The 23,528-nt window shown below is 47.0% G+C and overlaps 1 long non-coding RNA gene across 1 annotated transcript; it reads right to left on the bottom strand.

Annotated features, from left to right (window-relative positions):
- Window positions 1-368: 368 nt before the first annotated feature.
- On the bottom strand, window positions 369-22,162 carry LOC113937913. Its single transcript, XR_003524754.2, has 4 exons — window positions 21,948-22,162; window positions 4,187-4,406; window positions 2,851-2,944; window positions 369-1,509 (listed from the first exon to the last, which is right to left on the bottom strand). It is a non-coding gene; the product is annotated as an uncharacterized LOC113937913 (long non-coding RNA).
- Between the last annotated feature and the right edge of the window lie 1,366 nt (window positions 22,163-23,528).

The following is a 23,528-nucleotide window of genomic DNA, read 5'->3' as shown; positions in this document are numbered from 1 at the left end:
GTAAGACCGCGGTAAGAAGTATTAAAGTTTTATTTTGTGACAGTCTTCAGTATAATCACTTCATTAAAATAAACCCAACTCCTAGTTACAAATCAAATATCTGTTTACAAAGTAACTTATTCTTTTTTTTAAAGAACCAGATTTTATTTCATTAGTATTTATTTATTTATTTTTTAAAAGATTTTATTTATTTATTTGAGAGAGCGAGAATGAGAGAGAGAGAGAGCACACGAGAGGGGGGAGGGTCAGAGGGAGAAGCAGACTCCCCACTGAGCAGGGAGCCCAATGTGGGACTCAATCCCAGGACCCCGGGATCATGACCTGAGCCGAAGGCAGACAGACGCTTAACCCACTGAGCCACCCAGGCGTCCCCAAAATAACTTATTCTGCATATCGTTTTTTCCTTGGTATTTTGTCTCTGAATGCTATTTCATGAACATTCCTTTGACCAATATTTTAAGGGCGTATCATATGCCAAGGATGGTTTTGGGATTTGGCAACACAAACAAACAAACATGGTCATTACTGCCTACTTTGGTGAGGGTGGGGGTTGGACAAAACCATCAGTGTGGGGAGACGAGGTCTCTGATAGCGGAAGTAGCAGGTGTTACAGCAGATCCTGTGGGAGTGGCGGGCTGGGGATGAGGGGCTAGAGAGCTTCCTGGGAGAAGCAACTTTAGGTCTGGAAGAAGGACTTAGCCAGGTGAAGAGGCTCCAGGGGGGATGCCAGGCAGAGAGGAGACTGTGCACCTGAGCCCAGAGGCAAAGGATATTGTGCATGCAAGTTCTGTTGAGTGGCTGGGACAGCAAGTGGCAGGAGAGAGACCTGGGAGGGTAGCAGGGACCCAACCATGCAGGCTCTTTCCGAGGAGCTTCAACTTCATTCCATGGGTAATGGGAAGTCTGAAGGGTTTAAGCTGGAGAGCTTATATCTCTTTGAATCACTTCCATTCAGTGACGGACGTGGCCTTAGAAATCCTTTAGTTCCACTCTCTTCTTGTAGAATGTGAAGCTGAGGCCCGGAGAGGGAAATACCATTGTTCCTCTCACTACCACTGTCACCAGCTGGTGTTTATTGAGAGCTGACAGACAACAGCTCCGCCTCCGCCTCCGCTTTCTCTCACTCGCAGTCACCCTCTGGGAAGACTACTTGGAATATCCCCATTTTACAGATGAGGAAACTGAGACCCAGAAAGATGAAGTAATTTGCCTAAGGTCACTTGGCTAGCAAGTCCTGAAGCCAGTATTTGAACAAGGTCTGTCTGACTTCACAATCTTAACTGTACACGCCCCTCTCCCAAAGTCCCGTAATTCATAGCAGGGCTGGAATTTAAACTCAGGCCTCCTGATATTAGTCTGCACTCATGAGCCAGCTGTGTGTGGCATAGAGCAGGTTCACGTGCTTTCTTAAGAGGTGGGCAGCAGACCTCATGTCATTTTCTCTGCTTTTGGTGGCCATGTCTCTGCTGACTCTGTACTCCTTTGTCATAACGATGCCTGACTTTGCCACTTTAAAAAAAAAAAGATTGATTTATTTATTTGAGAAAGAGAGCGCGTGTGAGCGGGGGAAGGTGCAGAGGGAGAGAATATCCAAGCAGACTCCCTGCTGAGCGAGGAGCCCGACATGGGGCTTGATCTCCCCACCCATGAGATCGGAACCTGAGTGGAAACCAAGAGTTGGAAGCTCAACCGACTGAGCCACCCAGGTGCCCCTGAATTTGCCACTTTTATATCCTGTTCTCTATATATCTTTCAGGAAGGTTATTACACAGATACAGCTGATGTTACTGTTCTGAGGAGCACAAGCACTGAAGTCAAGAAAGCTGGGGTGGGGAGAAGTTCTGAGCAGTGGGCTAAACAACTTTGTGGATTCCCGATCTGTTGGCCTAAGGACACTGGCTGTGGTGGCTGGGGTGGTTCTAGCCCCCGTGGGTGAGCTGGCCTGTCCCTCTTGAGGTCAGCAGTCCTTAGAACAAGGACCTCCCAGGGCTGGTCACTGTAGGGCCAGCTGGCCCAGGGGACTGGCACCTTCAGCTTCTACGGGGCTCGTGGCTGCCGGGCCTGGTGAGGTCCCAGCCACTTGTCATTGCTTCCCAGCTAATGACCTCCTGGCCTGGCCACATCTCAGCTAATTTCTGCAATTAGGGAAGCTTGTTTTCAGAGGCTGAAACAGGAACTTTTCTGAATTAGCTTTTATGGTTCAGAGCCTTTAATTTGAGATTTAAAAAACATCATAGCTCGCCAAAACCAAATAAACTGCAGCTAATGAAATTCGCAGAAGTTCTCAGAGAATGCTTCTTACTGGTGCTCCTGCATGATTTATTGACAGCCGGTTGTAAAAACAATCTTATTAAAGGTCATAATGTTGGGTAAAAAAAAAAAAGCCCTTTAATTTATAGCATAATTAGGCTTCCTCCAATAGCTCCGCGGCCAGGGCTGTCACTCAGGCTCTGAGGAAGCACTTGGTGTTTTTCATTATATCACAGCAAAGGAGATCCATGCTCCTAGAGGGCCCAATGACTTTCTCTTTATGGCCCTTTTATTGCTGCTAAAATAGTCAAAACAGGGGGTTGATTAGAGCCGACTGATGCCTACTGATTATGGGAACACCTCTTGTGGGGAGAGGGAGAGAAGGTAGGAGGGGGTCCGGGACCTCAGGACATGCCTCCGACGGAAAGGGATGGACTTGTGAAGGGAGTGTAACCAGGCTTCCTGGCTCTGCCCTAGACACTTGTGGATTGAAGGCTGATCCCAGGCAGGTGGAGCTGGGGTGATAAAAAGGCAAGAGGAAGGTGCTAATGCCTCAAGGAAGAGACAATCCCAGGGCAGGATGTGTATGGGAGTAAGAACCTTAAAAATGCTAATGGGTCCCAAGGCGAAGAGCAGGCTTGCAGGTGGTGAGGGAAGCAGCACCAAGGAGCAAAGGTCTGGCCTGGCACTGGCCCTGCAGAAGGAGGAAGGGAGATTCAGTATCTGTGGGTGGGGAGGAGGGCAGGTCCTGCTTTGCCCCGTCCCAGAGCCCCTGGTGGGATTTTGGAGCCTGCTCTTCAGGGTTGTGCTTGTAACAGTGGGGAGTCTGGGAGGCCGTGTGTGTGTGTGTGTGTGTGTGTGTGTGTGTGTGTGTGTGTGTGTGTGTGTGTGTGTGTGTGTGTGTGGAACAGACCATCCTACTACCAGTGTGTGGTGTGGCTGTGGTGACAGGGGAAAGGGAAGGGAGATGGTGTGCAGTCTGGGCCCTGGGGGTGACCTGGAGCTGACTGAGCAAGAGAACGGGTGAGGTGACTGTGTGGGCTTGGTCTGCCTCCCTTGAGGCGCCTTTGCTTTCTGTTCTGCCAAATGCTGGAGCGAGTGCTCCAGGGCCCGCCTTGTCTCATCTCATCTGGTCCTGTCCAGGATCTCTTCTCGTCTGAGTTTATCAGCCACTCAGGTTGATCCAATGTCCTGCGTGAAACTGGTGAGTACATCTCAGTCTCCTGGCATCGGTCAACGTTCAGAGGGCTGAGGAACCCAGTTTCTGGCTCCTTGAAGCTGGGGGTCAGACCTGTGGAGATGGCACCTGTGGGCAACAACGCATGAACTGACAATGTCCCCCATGTGGGACGAGCAGGGAAGGCTCTCAGGGTGCTGTCTGTGTCTACGCCAGGAGTGGCCGAGGCTAGGTTGTGCTGGGAGAACCTTGCCGTAGAAACTGGCATTTTTCCGAGGAGTTCCCTTAGATTTTTTTTTTTCCAGTTGTAACTCCAGCCTGAGAACGAGGCGAGGTCTGGGAGAGGACAACTTGCTCCTTGGACCAAAGTCTTTAGTCATGGCATTCCAAGGTCCTGCAGGGACTGAACCCTGTCAAGCACCTACCATGTGCCAGGCACTGTGCAGGAAGATGGGCTTACAGGAGTGAGCTTCAGAAGTTTCCAGGCTGAGGCAGAGGTGGGGGGTGGGGAGACATTATATAATTAATTACATTCTATGTAGTAAATGCCACCTGCTGAGTTTTCTCTGGGGGACAAGGGAGTATGAAAGAAGGAGCAAGTAACTGCCATGTGTGTGTGTGTTCGTGTAGTCTTTGAGTGCGTAAGTGTAAGTGTATGTCGGTGACGTGAGGTGGTGTGTGAGTATGTGAGTGTATGCACATGAGTGCGTGTCAGTGATAAACTGAGGAAGCCAGATTGGGGGGGGGGGCATTGGCCACCTTTGCAAAGGTGAAAGCATCCAGACAAAGGGGCCAGCACAGCGCCGACACACAGGAGACGCCAGCAGCCTCGAGTGGCCAGCCGCCTCCCCTCCAAGTGGGAAACAGAATCTGCTCTGTTAGCCTCAGCCAGGCCTTGCTTCCTTGTCAGGAGGTTTTGTCCTCTTTGGACAAAGACAGGGAGCAGGACTTGTTTTCTTCTAGATGTTAGTCGATGAACCTAGAGGGTGAGAGGATAAATTCTTGAAATAATGAAGCAACCAGTAACATCCTGCCCCTTTAAATGACAGTAACTCAACTCAAGGGGTTGTGGTTCATTTTAATTTGCTTCTAGAAACGTTTCATACTTGTTAAATATTCTCCAATTTTTTTTTTGAATCAAAAGAAGCGTTATTAAAAGAGGAATCTGGCTTTTCTGTGCACACTTGTGCTGTTAGGGTGCCCGAGCTGCTTGGGGTCCTGGCATGGGAATCCTGGAATTTCTTCAGACTGCCCCCCCACCCCCACCCCGGATCGGCCTGCCCCAACATGCAGCTTCTCGTTCTGGCCTTCGCTACTCCAGCCATCCTGCCCTTGGGCTTTGTGTCCCAGCTCCAGTTGTTTGTCTGGTTTCCCTGATTGACAGCCCACTTTGGAGTCACATTTCCAGACTGACCTCTGCCTTCTCCAACAGAGCACAGCTCTGGGACTTACCTCGGGCCTTATGCTCTGAAACCCCCCTTTGCCGGCCTCACATTCAGCCCCGGAGCCTCTGGGCCCGAGGCTGGGCACCCCTAACCAGCCTTCCAGGACGGGGAGGAGGCTAGACATTAAGTCAGAATGAAACATGTTAGTGTTTCTTTAAAAATCTAGCTTCTCCTTCAGACTCTTCTATTTATCTTCTCTCTCCTTAGAAGCTGGCAATTATTCAACATTTATAAATTGAAGATAATCCCATTTCCTGATGACTCCTGGCAGCCCAGGCTTTGGGGTAGAAGAACTTTCATCCCAGTCTGCTTGTTTGCAGAGGAAAGGACTAAAATGCCTCTATTTCTCAGCTATGGACTTCCAAGGTCTGATTCTTTCCAAATAGATTTCTGCGTATTAAATCCTTTAATAATGGCAATAGTCTCCTATAGATTTTAAACCCAAAGGACAATTGTTCAAGGCACATTTCAAGTTACAAATTGGAGACAGCTGTCGGTCAAGGCCACTGGAGTGTGGGGCAGTGGTGATTTTCTCCCCTGAGACCATTCCTTTCCGTCTTTCCTTTGACCTGGGATGAGGTTGGAATTGGAGTAGAAGTTAGGGCTGAGGGCAGTCCAGGATTGATTGGAGATAGAGTTAATGTTTGAGTTATTTTATTTTATTTAGTGTCAGCATGGGGTTAGATGAGTATTGGGCTGGAATTCAGTTGTGGTGTTAGCAAAGAAGGTAAGCATTGGGTAGGGTTTGGGTTAGTATGTGGTTTGCTTTTGGTATCAGGATTAGCGGTGGGTCAGCCGTTTGGCTGAGCTCTGTCTGAGGGTCGTGCCACACCTGAATCTGTATGCTTGTTGGGACCAAACCCTTGGTCCTGTCATGAAATTTTGGGCTGAATAGATACGGCTTCCCGCCCCCCGCCCCCAGGAGTGTTTGGTGTTGAGATGTCACATATGAGCTCCATGGGAAACCGGGTAAGACCCAACGTTGGGTTTCTCTCTTCTGGCTCCTGTGGAGCCCTGATGTTTGTCTGTCCTCTTGCTGCCAGGCATTTGGGACAGGACTTGGAACTCAGGCTCAGGACCTGAGGCACAGTCAGTCGCTGGGTTCTGTGGCCACCTGTGTCCAGAAACATATCCTACCTGCTCTTTACCTGGTGTTCAGCTGATCAGTTTTCTCCCATTTGAATCACTTTGAAGAAATACCTGGGAATGGCTATAAATTGATTCCATTCCTAGACTGTTGCAGGCAGCATTCCAGTACCTTTCTGGGCTATTTCTGTGAACGGGTACCAGCCAAACACAGGTAAAAAACCCATATGCCCCCACGCACACTGCCTAACCATTGGCAGATATCATCATGGGTCTGAAAGTTGTCCCTTTTGTTTTTGTTTTTGCTAAGGCCACCATATCCCATTTTGCAGTCGTGCTGACTCGACCCTAAACACTCACCCCAGCATGGCTCTCTAGCTTTGCTCATGCTGCTAATCTGCCTGGAATGCCTTTTTCTCCGCCCTTCCCTCCATGTACCTGAAGAGTCCCCTCATCTTCCAAGGTGCAACGCTTGTGACATTACATTGCACTTACTTATGGATTTATGGATTAAGTACAGGAACGGTGTCTTATTCATACCATCTCCCCAGAAACTTGCACAGGGACTGGAAGAGAGTGGATGCAAAATCAATATTTGTTGAAAGAGAAGGAAAGTCTAGGCCATCAGGCTGATGAGTTATACTGATTTTATTAAGACTTAGGCCATTTTAGAGAGCACCCTCAACTCCTCTCTAGCCGGATTCCATCCATCTTCATCCTTCCCAGACACTACAACTTCATCTTTGTGAAAATATAAGCATCGCTTCCCTGACCCTCTCCCCATTGTAGTGGCTTAGAGATGCTGCAAATTTTTGACATTCTTCCCATTGAGAAATTGGGTCTAATTCCCCCCCCTTGAATCTGGGCTGGCTCTAGTGACTTGTTTGGCCAACAGCATGCATTGGGAATCAATGTCTGGAATTTTCAAAGTAGGTCATAAATTACCTTAAGCTCCCATTTTGGTCTCTTGGAACATTCCCTCTGAGCCACCATGTAGGAAATCCAGTCACTCTTAGAACGACATGCTAGCGAAACTACTAGATCAATAGTCCCAGCTGAGTCCAGCCTCCCCAGGCATCAAGGCATCAGAAATGTGGGCAAAGCCATTTTTGACCCACCAAACCAGATCATCTGCTGGCTGATGCCTTTGAATGACCTCCACGAATACCATGCAGGAGAGATGCATCACCTAGCTGATCCTTTCCCAAATTACCAACCCACAAAATTGGGTGATAAAATAAAATGGTTGCTGTTTTAATCTACTAAATATTGGGATGGTTTGTTATACAGTGGTAGATAATCAGAACACCTTTTCTTTTCTTTTCCTTTCTTTCTTTTTAACAAGTATGATATAAGTTTTTTTTTTTTTATATATAGTCACAAGGAATACAATCATGAGCAGAACATATTCAGTCCTGCCTGCAGGGGCTCACAGTCTGTTGGAAGAGGTGGCATTATATAATAGTACAAATAAATATATACTTATGAATTGTCATCAGTGCTATCAAAGTAAAGTGCTATGAGAAACAATGTGGACTCAAGACAGGTTTCTCTAAGGAAGTAATATTTGGGCTGAGACTTAAAGGATTTAATTGGGCTATAGGGATATGGGAGGGGATAGGAGAGCATTCTGGCTTGGGCAGGAGCTAGTTGAAAGTCCTAAAGGCCAGAGATTGCTCAGGGCCTTGGGGCTCATATGGCTGCAAGGATGAGCCTGGACCCTATGGGCCCATGTGGCTGATCCTAGAAACCACTCATCATCCTGCACCGAAAGAACTCCTTGTCTGTGTTCCCTGCTACATGGGAGTTCCTTGAGGCCCTGTTTCACAGTTTTAAACGATTCCTCAGTCTACAGAGAAATCCACATTTTTAAGTAACATTAACCATTTCCTTCAGGATCCATCCCCTAACTCTGAGGCCTTGTTGCCAGATGTTTCCCTTCATTCTTGGTGGTCCCGCTATCCAGAACCCCATGCAGCTTCCTTAACAGACCAGTGCTCACCTGTACTTGGGCCTCTGTATGTGTCTTCCTTCCAGTGGGTCATCCCCCTCCCAGGTTTGCTTAGCTAACTGCTACCTTGTTCTCAAGACTCCTTAGCCATCACCTCCCTGTGGCAATCCCAATCTGGTTTGGGGCCCATTCTCTGGGCTCCTATAACTGCACTACCCATCCCCTGTCCCCCACCAAGCCTCTCTCTCTATGGTGGCAAAGCCATAGTGCATTGTAACTGTATACTTGTCTACTTTGATTCTGGCCCCTGAGCTTTTGCAAGAAAAAATGTCTTTCGTCCCCTTGGTTTCTTCATTCAGAAGCTTTTGATAAAAGTTTGTGGATTGAAAAGCCAATGATTCCAGCTTGATATTGCTTGTAAATTTTGTAAGCATGCCAGCAATATTCTCATGCACATCACTAATAAAAAGTTTGAACAGGGCACCTGGCTGACTCAGTCAGTGGAGCATGTGACTTTTTTTTTTTAAAGACATTTATTTGTTTGAGAGAGAGAGCATGCCAGAGAGTGCATGAACAGGGCGGGAGAGGGGCAGAGGGAGAAGAAAAGACTCTCAAGCAGACTCCCCACTGATCATGGAGCCTGACATAGGGCTGGATCTCATGGCCCCTAGACCATGACCTGAACCGACTCAGCCACCCAGGTGTCCTTGTGGAGCATGTGACTCTTGATCTCAGGGTTGTGAGTTTGACCCCTACTTTGGGAGTAGAGATTACTTAAATAAATAAATAAATCTTTAAAAATTAAAAAAAATAATAAAACGTTGGAACAGAAGGAGACGAGTGAACCCTGAAATATTGTTTGTATCTTCAAACAATCCATATCATTTCTTCTTGCCTACAATAAGAAATTTCACCAAGAGCTTGAAGAAATAGAGATAAACCATCTCCACTTCCTTCTCCTAATCTAGCAGGGGTGGAGGGTCTAATGAAAAAGAGTGAAATCAACTTGGCAGGACAGTGCACCCACTCATAGAGATCCTGGCCTTCCTTTCCAAGAACCCCAAATACTCTTTAAAAGACATCCCAACTCCAGTCTGTCTCCCATGATTTTCCCATTACACGAGTGCCGGGAATTTCCAAATCTAAAGGCATTCCTTTCGGTTTGAGTGTTATGCTCAGAAACTGTTAGTCCCTTCTCAGGAAGGGACGAATTGTTCATAAATCACACCCTGCAACTGTAGCCAAGCTCTGGGCATCTCTTCTGATGGAGACAGAAGCATTTTGGAAAAAGTGATGTAAAGAGTGGGGGTGGGGTGGTGAGAACTTGAGGAAGGAACAAACCTCAAGCAAGTCCTTTCCCTGTGTCCTGTTTCACCACCTGTGGAAGAAGGGAACTGGAAGAGTCCAAGAGCTAAGCAACTTTTTTTCCCAAAGAAAATCTTTTGTCAGTAGTTTTTAACCATTTTAAGGGTCACAAACTTCTCTGGGAACTTGATGATATTGTGGAAACTTGTCTTAGAAATTTACACACACACACACACGAGTGTGCCCAAAATCCATGCCAGAATCTTGCCTAAGTTGGATAGTCTACAGTTACCAGTATTGACCTCTTCTGTTCTAAAAAGTTCTATTATGGGGATGCGTGGGTGGCTCAGTCGGTTAAGCGTCTGCCTTCGGCTTAGGTCATGATCCCAGGGTCCCAGGATCAAGTCCCACATCAGGCTCCTTGCTCAGCAGGGAGCCTGCATCTCCTTCTGCCTGCCTCTCTCTCTCTCTGACAAATAAATAAATAAAATCTTAAAAAAAAAAAGTCCTATTATGTCTCCTCAGCTACAGAAATCCAGCATCTTTCCCAACCTTCGTGCTGCATGGAAGTTAACGGGACGAATTCATCCACAGGTTCTTGTGAGTCTCTGGATGTTACAGGTGAGCTGACAGACATGTTTAGAGAAGACTCAGACTTTCAGAACCTCTTCACATAACTTCAGCTTCTAAACCAAGTTACAAATATTTCTTCTTATTTGAAAATCTTGCCTAGAATATAAAGTAAATTTGGATTTGCCATACTCATGTTTCTTCCATGGCCATCGACATCACTCCTCTGCCCTAAGTGTATCCTCAAGAGTGGGTCCACACCTTCCTTCATGTTCTTGGTGTAATTAAAGGGGCCATTTGTGCTCTCCTAGGGATTGTTTTTCTTCCTTGTCTCAACACTTTTTGTGCTCTTGCCTTCCTAGAACTCTCCAATTATGTCAGAATTGCTTTCCTTCTAGAAACTGAGTCCACTGCAAAGCATTCTGGTTGGCTCTGTATTTTTAGATCCCAGGGAAAGAGGCGATTACCAGGAAGCTCAGATGCTTGAGCTCAGAGCTTCCTACTGTACAACTCCTTCCAAGGACCTAGGGGTGGGTACCCTACTCGTGCCTCCACAAGGTTACATGTTTTTGTAAAGTGACAAGCGTCAAGTATTTTAACCATGAATGCTAAGATGTCTTTCTGCCTCCTTCTACTCTGATTTCCTTGCCTTCACATTTCTGCTTGTGTTGAGTGGCCTTGGAGAGGGTTTATTGAGACCCAGCTAAGGGGAAGCTGAGTTCAGGATATGTTTAGTCTGGGTTTAGTGAGATGTATTTATGAGGCTTCCAGTCACTCATGTGTAGTTAAAGAATCACCAGCCATCTGCAGCAGGGAGGGCTTCCCGGGGCTTCTCTGCAGTTCACTGCGCTAACTTACTGGCACCTTGAGGTGCATGGCTGGAGACTGCAAACGTGTCTTATGGCAACCCCACAAGAAATTTTTGTGTTGTAGAGGAGAAACAACGTTTCCAATATATGGAACGTGTATTAGTTTTCTAGGGCTGCTGTAACAAATGACCACAAGCTGGATGGTTTAAAACAAAAGAAATGTGTCCTCTCATAGCTCTGGGGGCCAGATGTCTAGCACTCCCTCCAAAGCCTCTAGGGAAGAATTCTTCTTTGCCTTCTTTGTCTCTTTCAGCTCCTGGTGTTCCCTGGCATGTGGCTGCATCACTCCCTTCTCTGCCTCTGACTTCACATGGCCTTCCCCTCAGTGTCCATCCATGTCTTCTCTTCTGTTGCTTATAAGGACAGTTAACTTTGGATTTAGGGTGCACCAAGATAATCCAGGATGATCTCAAGATCTTAAATCTAATCACACTTGCAAAGACCTTTTCTTCAAATAAGGTCAAAATCACAGGTTCAGGGGGTTAGCACGTGGATGTACCTTTTGGGGTGCTACCAGGCAACTTGCTACAGAAGGATAAGCTAGGCTAGGAAGTTTTTTTTTTTTTTTTCATTCATCAGAAAGGTAAAGCTGGGAGAATTTGGTTCTCATCATCAATGCCAAGTCACAGTGAAAATTCTCTCCTGCCAGGATTATGCTCAATCGTAATTGTACCATACATTTTTCTTTTTTTTAAATGAGAAATATGATTTAATCAGAATTCCTGAGTTTAGAGAGCACACATTTGCAGCAAGGCTACAAATAGCCAGAATGATTGCCTGTAAAGTCATATATTTGTGATTCTTATCACTGAATCATATAAACAATATTTAAATTTCTTGTTTAATACTGACATCGGTCCATTAATACCACACTCATGATAAACCTCTACAGTAAGGAAACCAACAAACTGGCTCATTAATATTATCAATTCAAAGGACATTTAAGATGAGTCACTATACAAGAAAACTTGACATGCTCTGAAATAGCTCATATATGGAAGGATCTTGATAGTGGTTTTCCCAAATATGACAACAATCCTAAAAATTTATATGACATTACCAATACCAAGTTGTGAAGCTGTAACATTTTTCTTAAACCATCAATAATAAAAAACAAATTTTGATTAGCCATGCTGGAGGAACGACTGAATTGAACTACTGTAGAGAGTACTTTTCTGTACTCTCTACAGAAGGTAATACCACAAAATCTTCGATATAAGAGGAATCAAAAAAGTACACAAAAAAGAAACACTCTTTTCCTAAAAGTGTTGTAGGGATGTATCAAGCAGTTAATTAATAAATGTATGTTATTTTTCTGGGTTTTGTGACTGTGGTATTTATCAGCATAAACATTTTTTTAAAATTTTCTCGTGAGCGACTTTCTTATTCTAACACTTATGTAAACATACATTTTTTGTGTCTAATGTTGTATTCGTGAATTTGCCTTCTTTTTCTTCAAGAGTCCCTGCTTCTCAAGTTATACCAATCTTAGGCCCGTGTCATGACACCTGGCTCACCCCTGGCTTCAAGCCCTTCACTTTGAGTGTCTTACTTCATCCTCCAGCCTTTGTCTTTTTTGTAACCCCCATCTTGCTTTCTCCCCTGGCCCATAGACACGTTCAGGTTGCTCCCAACCAAGGATGTTTCTGTCTGCACTTCTGTCTCTTTCCTCTTGCTGCCAAGGAGCTAGTTGTTGCCCCTGCTCTCGCGTCTCCATGCTCCTGCCACCATTCTTATAAAAAACAGCTCCCTTCCTTTCCATTTTCCACCCTTGCCTCTACACTCTGCTCCCTTCTTCTTTTTTTCTTTTTCTTTTTAAAGTAAGCTCTATATCCACTGTGGGGCTTGAACTCGTGACTCTGAGATCAAGATCCACACAATCTACCGACTGAGCCAGCCAGGCACCCCAGCTTCCTTCTTCTTGACTTTGCCCTGGTGCCATTCTACCTGTTTCTTCTCTCATTCACAGAACACTGGCTTTAAGAGAAATTTCAGATTCTAAGTCCAATGTTTCCTATACTAGGCTGATCATCAGAAATACCTGGTAGCTTTAAAAAACACTTCTTATTTAAAAAAATTATATTGGGGTATATCATATAAACAGTAAAGGGTACAAAGCTTAAGTGTACAGCTGGGTGAGTTTTCGTGCCCTTGTAACTACCATCCATATCAAAATATGGAGCATCTTGAATATTCAGAACACTCCCTCATGCCTGCTCCAAGTCAGTATCAACCTCCACAAAGGTAATTGCTATTTTGATTTATCTCATAATAAATGAATTTTGCCTGTTCTTAAAATATACATAAATAAAAAATATATATAGTATTTTTGGGGTCTGTCTCCTTTATTTCAACATTTTGTCCATGAGATTCATGCATTCTGTTGTATGTATCTGTAGTTTATTCTTTTTAATTGTGATATAGTATTCCATGGCATAAATCTAGCACCATGTATTTATCCATGCTACTATTGATGGACATGTGGATTGTTTCCAGTGTTTGACTATTACAGATAAAACTGCTATGAACATTCATATGCATTTCTTTGGTGGACATATGTTGTATTATTCAGAGTTCCCTGGAGAAACAGAACCAGTAGTGTATGTGTGTGTGTGTGTGTGTGTGTGTGTGTGTGTGTGTAAAGAAGGAGAGATTTATTATAAGGAAATGTCTCACATGATTATAGTTGACAAGTCCCAGGATCTGTGTTTTGCAAGCTGGAGACCCAGGCAAAGTGAACCAATGGTGAGTTCAGAGTCCAAAGGCCTGAACACCAGGAGAGCTGGTGGTGTAAGTTCTAGTCTGAATGCCCACAGGCTCAAGACCCAGAAAGAACTGATGTTTCAGTTTGAGTCCAGAGGCCCAGAAGAACCAATGCCCCAGTTCAAGGCAGTCAGGCAGGAAGAGTTTCCTCTTACTCAGCCTTTTTATTCTTTTCAGGTCTTTGATTGACTGGTTGAGACTCACCCACATTAAGGAGGGCAATCTGCTTTACTCAGCCTATTGATTCAAAAGTTAATCTTATCCAGAAACACCCTCACAGTCACACCCAGGAAAATACTTGACCAAACGTCTGGGCACCCCATGGTCTGATCAAGCTGACACCTAAACTTAGCCACCACATGCACCCTCAGTTCTGCAGGGTATGCATTTTGGGGGGTATACATACTCACAGGGTCAGAATATGTTTAGCTTTAGGAGATATTGTCAGTTTTCCGGTGTGATCGTACCGATTTACACTCCCACTAGCCAACTGCTAGAGCTGTACTTATTCTACATTTCTACAGCACTCACTTGGTATGGTCAGTCTTTTTCATTTCAGCTTTCGTGGCAGGTGCGCTGTGGTCTCGGTGAGTTGCTGGAGCCAGCCTGTGTCCATCTCTCCCTAATTATGCAATCAGCTGTGTCATCTGGGCAGCTTACAATCTGCCCTGGTGGGAATATTTACACCAAAGAAATGCTTTCATCCCTAGAAAGTTGGTTGGTAAATATTTACCAGTGTACTACCAGTGATGGCATCTCATTGTGGTTTTAATTTACCTTTCCCTGATGAGTTATGAATAAATATCTTTTCATGTGTCTCTTGGTCATTCATTTATCTTCATTTGTGAAGTGTCTATGTCTTTTACCACCTAAAAAAAATTAGGCTGTTGATTTCTAATTTTTCTTGTTGATTTGTAGGGCTTCTTTATATGTTCTGGTCTGCATTCTTTGTAGAATACGTATATTGCAAATATCTTTCTCCCAATCTGTTGCTCAACCATTTCATTCTCTTTTAATGAAGGGACATTTAAAGTAAATGTATCAGTCTTCTCTTTCCTGGATAGTGTTTTTTTCATGTTCTCTTTAAGAAATCATCATTTATCCCAATCACTTTAAAAAAATACAGTTTTGGGGTTCACTGAATCAAATTGTTGAGTGTGGGATACAGGGATGTGTATATTTTAAATCTCCCTTAAGTGCAGATGGCTTTTAAACACATTAAAAGTTTGTCAACCTTATTTGTATTGAGTGAAATGCAAGTTATAACCACGATGAAATGTTATTTCTCCCATCTATCACATTAATGTAAATCCAAAAGTTGTATAACATACTGTGTTGACTTAAGATGTGAGGCACTCTCATACCTTGTCAGTGTCTGTGTAAATAACTACAGCTTTTATAAAGAGCAATTTAGCAATATCTGTTGAAATAAAAGAATATGCATGCCCTTTGATCTGCCTGGCAGTTCTGCCTCTAGGAATATACCCTACTCATACTCAGAAATGTGCACGAAGAGATATGTTACATGGATATTTGCTGCAGTGTTATTTGTAATAGGAAAAGATGGGAAATTACCTAACTATCCATTGAGAGCCATGCAATGGAATACTAACAACTCAGCAAAAAGGAGATAGTTCTATATGTACAAATGTGGAGTGACTTATAAGTTATATGGTTAAATGTGAAAGAGACGTTGTAGAGCACTGTGTTTAATTTCTGACCAAATGTGTGAAAATGGATAGTTTATAAGCATATGTATATATGTGTGTGTGTGTGTGTGTGTGTGTGTGTCTATACCTACATGTGCTAGTGTATTCAAATATATTTATTGAAGGAAACAAGAAATTCAGCTACAAAAATAAAATTAAAACTCCCCTCCAAACATCAGAGAAAATATTCAGGGGCACCTGGGTGGCTCAGTCGTTAAGCATCTGCCTTCAGCTCAGGTCATGATCCCAGAGTCCTAGGATCGAGCCCCGCATCGGGCTCCCTGTTCTGAGGGAAGCCTTCTCCCTCTCCCACTCCCCCTGCTTGTGTTCCCTCTCTTGCTGTGTCTCTCTCTGTCAAATAAATAAATAAAATCTTAAAAAAAAAAAAAAGCATCTGCCTTCAGCTCAGGTCATGATCCCAGTGTCCTGGGATCGAGTCCCGAGTCAGGCTCCCTGCTCAGCGGGGAGCCTGCTTCTCCCTCTCCCTCTGCCGGTCCCCCTACTTGTGCTCTCTGGCTCACTCTATCTCTCTGTCATATGAATAAATAAAATCTTTAAAAAATATATTCAGCCACAATGGCAGCCACTGGGGGTATTGAATCCAATATATATCTTTTCTGTGCTATTAGCCTTTATATACCATGGGCATGTATTACTTTTCTTTGTTTAGAGCTCCCCAGGTGATTTGGATGGTCATCATGTCTCTCCGTCCTGAGAGTCAGTCATGCCCTCCCTTTCCCCCTTTCCCACCCAGCTTGGCCTCTGGCTCACAGAACCAGTTTGTCCTGCACAATTTCTGCCTTCTGCCCAGGACCCTACAGCAAGCCACGAGCCAGACACCCCCTCTGAGGGTCTGGGTAGGAGGGAGAAGCAGCCCCACGTGCTGGCCACCAGTCCCTCTCGCTCTCCCTGAGGGTGATCTATGGCTTGTCAGAGGTGTGGGTTCTCGCCACTTGCTGAATAGAAAGCTTCTTTGTTCTTGGGAGTGAAAATAACCCTAAGATAAATGTTGGGGCTGGAAGAGCCCAGGGAATGTTGGGCTCCAGTTGCCCCGAGGCTCCTCCCGGGCAGGTCTGAGGTTAGGGGAGATATTCCTGAGGGAATATCATGGCCAGAGTCCTCTGGGGACCATGCATGAGCAGTGAACCCTGAAAGGTGGCAATGAGTTCTTCTCAACTTCAACCCAGTTAGTTCCTGATACCTGCCTGAAAACTACTTTCATGGTGGGTAACCTTCTATCAACCCATGGAAACTTCTTATCCCTTGTCACTTGCTGGTTATGACATGACCAACCTCCCCACAACTCCTTTATTTCTCCTCACCCAAAGGCTGAGCCTGTGCCCGGTACAAAAGCTCCCTTTTATCTTCATACACCCGTTTGTGTTCCCATCCCCCTCCTTTTGATTTGCCCCTTGGCAGAACTGGGTGCTCTCTGGAGCCTGCATTTCATTTCTCTGGCTGTTTTCAAGAAGAGGAGGGACCCAGCTCTGCACCTGGCCATTACAAACCCCATAAAGTTCAAGGTATGACCCTTCCATGGACCATAACCTCTTCCCATCCCTAATCTGGCCTAGGCAGGACTGAGTTGGAGGATGCTGGAGCTGCCAGGAGAGGAGAAAGGGAAGGGGAAGTTTGTTTTGGGCTGCTAGTAGTCTCAAAATAAAACCACAAGACAAGGTTGGAGGCTGTTTATTTTTCAGTCTCATTCCTAAGGTTCTAGAGAAAGTATTTTTAACCCAGGAACTTTGAGAGGTGGCCTAAGATCGTCCAAGAGTCCCAGAGGAACAGAAGCCCATGAGGGACAAGGGTGTGAATGGCATCAGAATCCTCCAGGGAAGTCAAGGGCTTTGGTCCCCCTATCCAACCCCAGTGCTGGCTCAGAAAAGTGTAATTCGGGGGCCTCAGAAGGTGGAGCCACTGAAAGGACTCTAGAGAACAGCCTACAGCCTTGTTCCTCCCTTTGGCTGAGCATGGTTTGTCTGGCTGAGGCCTGAGGGGAAGGAGCGGGAGGGTCCCCGAGGAGCTAGAGGAGGAAATGCAGGAGGCCAACAGGACATCAGCCTGACTCTATTTTCTGGGTGAAAAAATAGAGGCACAGTGAAGCCCAGGATGATGTTGCCATGTCATGTCTCCATGACAGCGATGAAGCAGCCCCTCTCCTGGTTCCTGTGCTTCTGTTTGTTCTCTCTGGCCCCTTGCTGGGGTCTGATGGAGTGCGGGGTTTGAGGAACAGGATTTGGAACGTCTGGACCTCAAGCACACTGCACAAGATGACAAGAGGCTCTCCCCCCATAGTGGGGGCTGGCACCTCAGTTCTAGCTCCCAGTGTCCTGCAAAGCCTCCTCGACCAGGGACTCCTAAAGGCAGAAAGTGCCTATTCGAACCTCTGAATCTCTGTCCGCCTCCTCCCCCTTCCCCCACCCCGCCCAACACTTTATCAGCTTTGCCTCTCTTTGGCTCTACTTGTCTGAGTGAGACGAGGTTTAGGATGAATCATGGTTTTGGGTTTTTTTTCTCTGGAAAAGAATGGAAGAGAAAAAGGGCTAAGGATGAGAGTGCCCACGTATCGAATCCTATAGGTCAGGCCCTGGGGTAGGAACCCATGCCATCCGATTTAAGGCTCCCAACGGCTCTTTGGAGTAGATACTATTGCTCCCCTTTCATCGAGTCTTCTAAGGTTGAGTGACTTGCCCACGGTTGCACAGCGTGTAGCGGTGGATGAGGCTAGCTGTGTCTGGCTGTGGATGGAGGATGTGCCGCCATCACGGACGATGCTGCCCCAGTGTGTGCTAGATGCTTCCTGGCTCAGTGCATGAAGGCCGAAGGCTGGGACTCAATGTGAGCTTCAGGCCTGTGGTCACCTCTGGGAAGGGTGGCAGGGGAGCACCCAGTTCTGGGGATGGAGCCTTAACAGGTCCATCAAAGCACTCCCAGAGGCATCAGCCAAATTCCGCAGACATGTTGAGGGGTGGACTGCCCCAACCCTGACCTCTGCAGGCTCCTCCCACCTGCTGTGGACCCAGGCAGGGATTTCTCAGGGCTGCTGCTGATTCATGATGTCCCCAGCCCTGGGCTGGGCAAAGAGCTGGCTTTATGCTCAGTTGTTTAATAATCTGTGAAGAAATCAATGTATTCCCACCTCTTCCCCTGGATTCAACCAGCATGGGTTATAATCACATCTGTGCTATTTGCCCGTGCAGGGCAGAGGCGTGGAGGTAGGCTGGGAGCTTCAAGTTAAACTTTTCTAGACTAATAAACTGTTTCTCCCATTACAACTTGACTGCCCTTGCCTTTCCTGGCCAACACCCCCACCCCAGGACGCCCTCACCCCCGGCTTTCCTCTCTCTTTCACTGAGGCTGACATCACACTCACATTCTCCAAAAATTCCCCCAATTACCCACAGTCTTCTTAGTTCCTGCTGTCATCACACATCCCAGACTGCCCCCTGTCATTCCTCCTACTGTCACCCCTGAGCATCAGGACTCCCCAGCTCTGTCCCTAGCTGGCCTGGGTCCCCCCATTCAGTGTGGGCTGGCAGTGCAGCAGCAGGGTGGGGTCTGACCCACTGAGATTTTCCTCTCACCAGGTCCTGTGGGATAAACGGACTACAGGAAGAAGCTGTTCTGTGTGTGTGTGTGTGTCTGTCTGTGTCTATGTGTTGTGTGTGTGTCTGTGTGTTGTGTGTGTGTGTCTGTATGTGTCTGTGTGTTGTGTGTGTGTCTGTGTGTTGGGTGGGTGTGTGTCTGTGTGGTGTGTGTGTGTGTTGTGTGTGTCTGTGTGTGTGTGTGTGTGTGTGTGTGTGTGTGTGTGTGTGTGAGGGGGCAGGCTGACGTTGAAAGGCCTTGTTATGTGGGAATGGGCTGCGCCTTTCTGAAGCCCCACCAGATGGGGTTGGAAGGCACATGGTTCAGTGGACAAAGCCCCAGGTTTGGAGTCAGAGGCCTAGGTTCAAGTTCTGATTCTGCTGCTTAAGGGTTCTGTGCTCTTACACAGGCCACATGGCCTTCTCACCTCAGTATTCTTCTCTGTAAACTGGTGCTCTGTGTATTTTCCAAAAAAGGCCATGGTAGTATTTCCAGTACCACATGCTCTTCCAAAACCTGACCACTTTCCATTAAGAGGCAGAGTCTCTGTCCCTTCCTCTGGAACCTAGGCAGGTCTCTGTGAATGGGATGTGTCCGAAATGACACTGTGTGATTTCCTGGGCTAGGTCACAAAAGGCGCGTGGCTTCCACTGCCTGGCGCACGTGCTCTCTCTCTGTGTCTCTGTGTGTCTCTGTCTCTCTCATGCTGGAACTCGGCCACCATGCTGTGAGGAAGCTCAGGCCACATGGAAGGGGCACGCACGTGTCATTCTGGCGAGTGTCCCAGCTAAGGTCTCCACTGACAGCCAGCATCAAAGGCCAGACTCACGGAGCCCTGCCCATCTTGCAAATTTGTGAACAAAAGTCACGTTATCGTTTGAAATCACTCACTCAGTTTTGGGGTGGTTTGTTATGCAGCGCTAGATGTCTGCGTATAGGATCATAATAGTAATGTTTGGCTTACAACCGTTGTGAGGGTTAGGCCAAGAGATGCATTTGGCAGTGCCTCATGGAGCCCTATATAAATACAGCACATTGTTCGCCTCATCGCTGTGCAAGCGCTTCCGGGTGTGGACGAGACGTCCGTGTGTGTGTGTGTGTGTGTGTGTGTGTGTGTGTCTGTAAGGCGGCAAGAGCTGGGCTAGAGGTCTCCACGTATCCCTTCCTATAATCCTGAAAACCTCCTCCCCTCTCCGATCTAGCTCAGGCAGCACTGCACTGATTGTTGAAAGGATTAAATTAGGTCGGCACTATTATTTTCACCAATTTGCAAATGGGCAAACAGAGACACAGCTAGTTCAAGTTCAGGAGGAAATGGAATTGGAATCTGGGTCTCGTTTACTGCCAAGCTGTTACTTCTCTTTCCCTAGGAGCTAGAGCTGGGCAGTCCCCTAAAGAAAATGGGGACACCAGGACATCTTAGCAGATCCTGACCTGGGAAAATCCTTCTGCTGGCTTTACCTAATTTTTAGAAATTTAAAAAAAAAATTATTTTTAAGTAATCTCTGCACCCAACATGGGGCTTGGACTCACCACTCCAGGATCAAGAGTGACGTACTCTACCGACTGATCCAGCCAGGTGCCCCACTGCTGGCTTGATTTAATTTTATTTGCATTTCAACAAGCATGGATTGAGCACCTATAATGGGACAGTGTGTTAGGTAGGACCTGGATGCATAAGACACGGTCCCCCTTATTGAGGAGCTTGTAGTCTCGGGGGGGAAACAGATACTTCCTAGTTATGTCACCTTGGGCAGGCAACTGACCATCTCCAAGCCTCAGTTATGCCATCTGTGAAATGGGGATAATCAGAGAACCCATCTCATAGGGTTATTGTGCAAATTATACGGTATATAACTCTACTTAAAGCATCATGCGTGTAGAAAGTGCTCGACAAATGTGAATTTTTATTAGTATAGAAAGAAAAGTTTACAATATGATGAGATATATGCCAAAATACAGGGGGACATAAAGACTTACGGGAGGAGAGAGGAGTACAGAATTAGTTCATCCTGGGGTGGGGGTGGAGGCTGGTAGTGGAGAGGATGTGACTTTTGGTCTGGGACGTCAAAGGCAAGTAAGAGTAGCAGATGGGCTATGGAAGGATAGTATTTAGTGTGTCAGGGAAACAGAGCAGCCCCAGGTGGCTGGAGCACAGGGTCCCACGGTTGAAGGAGTGAAGGCAGGCTGGGAAGGGGCTCCGTGTATCCGATTGTAGGGTAGTGTCTGCCAAGCAGGCCCACAGACCCAGGCAAGAGTCTCCCCACCCAGCTTGGGGATGAGGCTTTAATATGTAAATGCCCAGGAGGAGGACCCCAGGCTCCAAGGTGCAGAAGCTTGGTATGAGTGTTGTAGTGTTGAAGGAGAAAAAGTTGAGGGAGCCCCCGAAAGCCCCGGGTACCTAACTCTGACAGAGAGGGCTCAGAAGAGGAGGCTGGTGTTTCAAAGAGATACTCTACCCCTCTCAAAAAATCTGCTCTGGGTGGGTCCCACTGAATCTCCGCTAAGCCAGATCAATAGAATCTGCTCTTGCTAACAAACCACCAAGCCCTCTTGCCCAGACATGTCCCAGAAAAGTCATCACGGATCAATGAACGGCTGCTTGGGGGGAAATTTGCCCCAGGTGGCCAAAGGCCTGCGGGTCAACAAAGGCCTCTTTAGCTGGTGCATCTGGCCCCAGGGAGAAGCCTCCATGGGAGCCTTGGGCAGGCTCTGGGCTCTGTATGCAGAGAACAGCTGCTTTGGTTTAAATATTAATAATGCAAAATGAAATGTGTGGGGTGCCCGGCGCACCAGAGCCCCGCCAGTGTGCATTGCATCTAATGTCCTCTGCATTTGGGTTTGGAAAAATGCGGTCAGTGAATTTAATATACTTTTTGGCAAAGGGAAGACGACAGTTAACTTCTCTCCGGAGCCTCACTAAAGTGGGTTTTCTCTCTGGAAAGCGGAGAAGGGAGAGTGGTTTCTCCCAGTACGCCAGCAGGCCTGCTAGCCGAATTCTGTCTGAGCCCCTCTGCTCTGCTCACCTTGACACTCGCAGGGGGGCTTTGGGGGCCGGAAAGCATCCCGCTGAGGGGAACAGAAACTCAGTCAGGCTCGGTGAAGCAGGGGGGCCTGGGTGGGGCCTAATCCCCAGCTTCTGCTGGCTAGGTCTCCTCCCTCCAGGATGTTCTCTCCCCATTTCGTGCCCTCTTCTGGAATCACCCCCCCCCCCCGATGTTCGTCAGGGGAGCTCACCATGGGAATGTCGGTGCCAGGGGGCTCTTACTGGGCCCCTGAGGTTTGTCAACCTGATCCAAGGTGTCCAAGCGCCGGAGGCTGGCCCCAAAGAGCCTCGCTTCTCTCCATTCCACTGCAGGTAGGTTTCTGACCGAGCTGTTAGGAAGAAGCTTTTCCCCCTCCACTGCCCTCCCTGCAACAGCTCTTGCCAGCGTCTCTGTGGGCCTGTTCCCCCTTCACCAACATCTCAGGCCCTGGCTCCTTGCTTGCCCAGTGCCACAGCTCTCAACTGGCTTCTTGAGAAGTTAATAAGTGCTTGGTGACATCACAGCCCCAGAGCCAGGGAGCAAAGAATGCCAGAGGCTAATGTTTCTGAGGAGAAGTCAGAGGCTCTGGGCTTTTGCCCAACAAAGGCGCCCTGTGCAAGTGTGGTCACATAACGGCCACCGCCACCACAGAGCTGGAACAAAGCTCGCCAGGCTCCCCCCAAAGTCTATCTCTGGTTTTACACAACCCAATAGTGTTCCCAGCTAGAGGCTTGAGCGTCTCATCTGGCAGGGAGAGCCGGGCAGTCCTTGCCCGTGGCCTGTTTGTGGCCGGCTCTGGGGGGCCTCCCAGGCTGAGGGGGAAACGGTCACCCCGGGGCCCCTCAGCTGGGGGCAGGGAGGAGGCTCCAGGCAGGAGCCAAGTAGCCTTGCCTGGGAGAGGGTGGGAACTGCAAGTCACCCTGGCTCTGGGGCTCCAGCTGTGCCCCAGGCTCCAGCTCCGGCCCCCCCCCCCAAGTCCACCCTCCTTGGCCTCCGGCCCTTGGGGAAGCAGAGAGAAAGTCTCGCCTGTTCTGGATGCCGCAGGCAAGATCGGCCACAGTGATCTCCTTCATGTGTCACTGTTGGCTGTAAGCGCTGTGTTTGGTTTGGCAAAACGGCTATTTAAATAGCAGTGAAATGTGTCACTGGAAAAAAATTAGCTCATGTTTCCTTTGCCATTTCTTCATGATTTCCATTAAAAGTGTAACCACGGGTAATAAATTAACAAGATCTGTAAAAGCGACCATAGGAAACCATGGATCCAGAATTCCTATAAACTTCTAACCCATGATGCTAAAAAGCAAGGCTACTTGGGGGAAGTTATTGGATCACCCATGTACTCCAGCTTTCTTTGTGTCTGACTCTTATTCCCTGCCCCAAAATAAGAAAGGAAGCCCTCCACTTCTTACAGCAGTAGTTGTCAGGGCTGAGAGTCTTTGCCTGGAAAACCCGGAGCCTTGGGGCATTGCTTGGCTCTTCCTGTTTTGTAAAAAGAAAAAGAAAGAAAGAAAAACCAAACTAAAAAGTTACTTCTTGATCAAAGTACAATCTCCTCCCCCCCAAACTGTGCCTCGCCTGGTTCTAACCACAGTCCAGTTGTTGAATGTTCAACTCCTGATGGGAACTGGACCCTTTCCCATGGGTCCTGAATAGCTTGAGGTACAGTTGTAGCTCAATTTCACAGATAGGAACACTGAGGTCAAAGGAAAAATATTTGCTTTGGGTGCAAAATGCAATAATCAGTGGATGCATGGGGGAAGCTGGGAGCAGCAACCTTCGGAGGGCTGCCAAC

Source organism: Zalophus californianus, chromosome 8 (genome assembly GCF_009762305.2).
Source record: "Zalophus californianus isolate mZalCal1 chromosome 8, mZalCal1.pri.v2, whole genome shotgun sequence".
Taxonomy (NCBI): domain Eukaryota; kingdom Metazoa; phylum Chordata; class Mammalia; order Carnivora; family Otariidae; genus Zalophus; species Zalophus californianus.
This window is presented reverse-complemented; position numbering and strand designations above follow the sequence as displayed.